Here is a 5,514-nt window from a genome sequence, read left to right as displayed (position 1 = left end):
TGTGCACACCAGGCAAGGGCTCACTACTGAGCTTCTTCTTCAGCCCTTTTTATTTTTTGAGGCAGAGTCTCTCTGAGTCACCCAGCCTTATTTCCTGCCTCGGCCTTCAGAGTAGCTGGGATTACAGGCATGCGCTCCCCAAACCCTGTCATATACTCCAGGAGAAGTAAGCTCCAGATCTGAAGGACTAAATCCTTCCTCTGAGTCCTCGGGACACTGATCTCCCTCACAAAGGAGCAGAGCAGTTACAAGGCGGGTGAGAAAGAGCTGCCTCAGCGTCAGGTGCCAGGCCCTGTGCTCCGCTCACACCCTCAGGACTGACTCCAGGCTGTAGTTTTCTTTTTGTAAATAAAAGATCATGAATATTTGGCATGAAATTTGGGTTTTACAATCTTTGTATTTTCACCCTGAATAATTTACTTTGAAAAGGGGCCACATATCTATTCCCTACAGAATAGCAAAGATGATGATGGTGATGACAATGACAATGGCATATAAAAAAACCAGGAACAACTATCATGCTCTCTCTGTGTTCCAGGATCAATACTAAGGTTTTATGTTCGCTACTGAATTTAATCTCAAGGTGAGAAAATAATATAATTCCTTATTGAAAGCCTTATGTTCTTCAGGCTTTCATATCTAAAATTGTGTTCTCCCTGTTCATTGTATCATGCCCGCAAAACTCTAATTATCAGTTGTTAGTGAAAACTTTTGGTGATGTGTGAGAGCGCTATGGGAAAACACTATTTGGCACTATACAAACACCTGGAATGTCACTACATAAAGATGAATGGACGCATGTGCTGGAAGAAATCTGACTTGGAGCTACATCATAACCAACATTACCTCCGGAACCCTCCTGTTAGACCTGCAGCTTTTCTATTGTAATGCTTATTTCTTGTAGCCATGTAATATTCTTTTGCTGAGTTGTATATGTTGTATGCAGTCCTCCTTGGAATTTTAAAACGTCAGAATTTTAGTTTTATTTGTCACAGAATAGTCTTCTTTATCTAATTGCTTTTTATGCATTAAGTCTAGTGAATGCAAATGTAAATAAAATAGTGGATAATTCCTTGTTAAACAGAAAGATATCAGGAAATTCTGACATAAATATTGTTTTAGCCTCTGCTAACTTTTCCTCTTCTAAAAGTTATAAGTTGGCATTTTTCCTGTTCTAGAAATCATATGAAAATTCTTGCAGACTCAAAGAAACAGAAAATTCCATTTTTAGAGAAACTCTGTGATATATCTGACCTATAGATACAAATTCATGGAAGTACTGAGATTGGACAAGAGCCACTGTGAAGAAAAGAAGAGATATCAGGCAGAGAGTAGACCATTTGGTGGCCAGCTTTGGAAAACTACCTTCCTGAAAAGTGAGAGGTTCTGTCTGCATTGCAAAAACTTATCTACCCTCTCATAGTAACAACAGAGGTAAACAGAGAAAGACTTACAGCAAAATCTGCCAGGGAGTCAGTCTTATTCTGAAAAGTGAGGTATAAATGTTTACACAGTTAAGTTTTTAGAGCCACGTTTGGAGGAAGCTCTTTCCTCCCATGGTTGTAAGGAAGGAAAGAAAGAGCCCTTGCCAATTGAAGCCTGAAAGACTACAGAAATATCTCCCTATAAATAGAAACTTTCTATATATATATATATCATTTCCCCACAAATATATCACTTATTCAATGACACATGCTAGAAAATAGCCCCTATACCTTAACAAAAAGATATTTTAAGACAAAATATGGGGAAAAGCATCAGAATTTAAAAACAAAGAACACTGCAAAAAAAAAATTGCATGGAGCAGATAAAAATTGTGAGTGGCTGAATGTTGTGGTGCATGATTGCAATCCCAGCTCTCTGGGAGGCTGAGGCAGGAGGACCACACATGGAGGAACAAATTGGCCAACTTAGAGGGATCTTGTCTCAAAATAAAAAGTAAAGGAAAGAGTTGGGGATATAGTTTAATGGGAAGGTCTTGGGTTCAATCTCCAGTATTATAAGAGAATAAAACAATAAAATGCTGTGAGGAGAGGTCTTATCATGCATTTTTAAAAGTATTTTTATAAAAGTAACTGCTTCTATGAAGAAAGGCTACAAATAATTTTAAAAATCTATTTAGGAATAGAATAGCAAGATAATAAAATATGAAAAATATTACTTGCTAGTGTGCAAGAAAGAAATAGAAAAATTAATCATAGAAAGAAAGACAAAGTTTTAGAAAAGCAAGATAACGTGTCCTGTGGGGGACCTGCAGATTTCAACGTACAAAAGGATCATAGTGAAATGGAAATGGAGATTTAGAAAGCAACGGGATAGAAAAAGACAAATGCAAAAGATGATACAAAAACAAGAATCCAAATGGAAACAAAGCTTTAGTACACGTGGAGGTGAGGGGGCTGGAGGGGGAGAATGGGATAAAATAAAATAAAATTTATTTTAAAATAAAATAAGTGAAAAAAACAAGTATCCAAGGAATGTAATAATATGAATATTTAAAATTTTAGGTTGACTTTTTTTATTAGTGCATATTAGTTATACAGAATACTGGGTTCTGTTTTAGCATATTCCTGCATGCGTAAAACCACTCTTGAACACTTTCACCTTGAATTTTTCCCTTCTCTTTCCTCTGCATTCTCTTGAATCCTTTCTTCTTCTTTTATGATCTGCCTTCCACATTGATGTCACCCATATTTTTTGTATTCCACATGTGAGAGAAAACATGCAATACTTGACTTTTTGAGCCTGGCTTATTTCACTTTACACAATGATCTCCAGTTCTACCCATTTTCCAGCAGATGCCATGATTTCATTCTTTCCTTTGTCTGAATACATTCCTCTGTGTATAAAACCCACATTTCCTTTGTCTGTGGACAGGCACCTATGCTATCTCCATCACTTAGCTATCATGAATTTGGCTACATTAAACGTGGTCATGCAGGTAGCTCTATGGTATATTGACTTTAACTCTTCCAGGGATATACCAAGGAGTGATATAGCTGTGTAATGGTAGCCCTGTTTTTTTCTGGTATTGAGCATTGAACCCAGGGCCTTCACAATGAAATATATCCCCAGCTTTTTAAATATATTGAGGCAATGTCTCACTGAGTCACTAAATTGCCTAGGCTAGACTTTCACTTGTGATCTTCCTACCCTAGCTCACCAGACTGCTGGGATTATAGGCACACTCTATTGTAAGCCCTGACTGTGATATATCCACTCAACTTGAGTAAGAAACACCTAGCAAATTAGTAAGCTCTGGTGTGACTGTGGACTACTGACATGCCAGCCACAACCTGAGGAGGGAAGGGAAGACCTTCTCTGGAGGTGGGTGGCAACAACCAAGAGGTTTGTAGCCTGGATGAAATAAAAAGGAAAGAAGAAAGGAATCTTATGTTTTCTTCCTTGGAGGAGCACTGGTCTTCGCCATTACTCTTAGACACTTGCCTCCAGTTCCTTCAGGCTTCTGGAGCAGACCCTTGGCTTCCTGACTTGGATTTGCACCAGACTCTGCAGTGAGCGCCACACCTCTGAACTTCAATTGGATCCTCAGGTGTCCAGACAGCCACTTTGGAGTCTTCCACCCCTGATTCTTTAGGTGGCATTGTAAGCCTGCCTAGTGAAGAGATATAGATAGATAGATTAGATATAGATATAGATATAGATGTAGATATAGATACTTCCCCAGTGAACCCTAACTTATACAACCACCCAACCTGGCCTCTATTTTTAGTTGTTTTTGAGAAATCTTCATACTGATTTCCATAGTGGCTGTACTAACTTACATTCTCATCAAAAGTAGAGAAGTGTTCATTCTTCCACGTATTTTAGCCAGCATTCATTGTTTTTTGTATTCTTGATAATAGCCATTGTGCTGGACTGGAGAGAGAGAGAGAGAGAGAGAGAGAGAGAGAGAGAGAGAGAGAGAGAACTAAAATTGCAAGTGAGGACCATTAAAGGGTTCTTAGGTATTAGTCAACACCAACTGTTAACAGCAAGACACAACCTGATGAGCTTATTAAATTTAAAGAAATAGGAAGGAATCTTTTGATTAATTAGATGGAACATAAAAATGACCTGAAACTGATTTTTTTTTGGAAAAAGTAGCAGACTGCCTCCAGATTTCTCAAAAACTCTACTCAATTCTAGAAAACAGAGGGGAGATACCCACACAGTATTTAAAAAAATAAAGTGAGGATCGAGGGTCTCACTTTTCAATTTTCCAGTAGGAAAGTTAAAGTAAAACTGTCTTGAATTCTCACAAGTTGAGGAATATTTTTCTTATGACTCCTTCCTTGCGGAAATTATTTGAGAATGAACTTCAGAAAACTAAGATTTTGTTCTACCAGAGAAGTTCTGGCAGCCTGCACAAATTATATTTAACTTTAGAACAAAGGATAAAATACATGGGAAGCTTAGAATGAAGAGAATGAAATAAATGTATCCTTTGTCCTGACACCATAAAGAGATGTGACCAATCACCATTTGGGAAGAGTAAAGGAGGTGGAAAATATAATCTACTAATTGCTGTTTCTGCCACTCTTCAGTCAAAAAAGTATCAGACAAAATTGACAAATCATATGAGAAACTTACACATAATTTATAATACCAAGTTTCATACTAACAAAAGTGATATTACAGATTAAAAATGGTAGACAGAAATGTGATTTTAAAAGATTATTACCCATCATAATAGGAAAACAGTAACAGTAGTGTAAAGAAATATATTGATAAATGCCAGTTAATGATGTGATATGAAAATGTTTCACATCACTGAAACATCTGTGTTTTCCATTGGCTGCATAGCATTCCAGTTAAGTGTATATATAATTGTTCTCAGTGAACTTTTTATTATTGGAGGTGTAGATATTTCCAAAATGTTAATATTATAGAATGAGTGCTATGAAGTTTTAACATATGTTTTTATGTGGTTGTATGATTACTTTTTAAATTAAACTCACAGTAGTAGAATACTTGGCTCAATTAGCTGGCAAACTTTGGAGGCTTTTGTCATATATTGCCAGGCTATCATTTAGAAAAATGAATGGTGATGATCTTTTGAAACTTGCCAATGATTCTTTTTTTTTCTTTACAGAATTTCTAAGCATAGAGTGTTGTCTTGTCTTTAAACTTACATTAATTTCATGAATACACATGCATTCATCATATATCATTATTCATTGTTTTCTCATTCACCATATTCCATTGAAGTTGCATTATTTTGATATTGACTCATGAATAGCCATCATTCATGAGGCACTTAATGACCTTTCAGTGAGTGACAGACCACAGATAGGGTGGTGATCCCACAAGATTATGCAGGAACTGAGCAATTCCTGTTGCTTAGTGATGCTATATCTGTGTAACCGTGTAGCACAACTAAGTACTCACATGTGTGGCAATGCTGATGTAAACAAGTCTATTGTGTTGCCTGTTAAAGAAAGGGACAGCTCAGACAATTATATACAGCATGTAATGTTTAATAATGATGATAAATGACTAGGCTATCATTTG

The sequence above is a fragment of the Heterocephalus glaber genome, unplaced genomic scaffold (genome assembly GCF_053883595.1).
Source record: "Heterocephalus glaber isolate CG9 unplaced genomic scaffold, H.glaber_assembly_v1.0 deba00000122, whole genome shotgun sequence".
NCBI classification, from domain to species: Eukaryota; Metazoa; Chordata; class Mammalia; order Rodentia; family Bathyergidae; genus Heterocephalus; species Heterocephalus glaber.
This window is presented reverse-complemented; position numbering follows the sequence as displayed.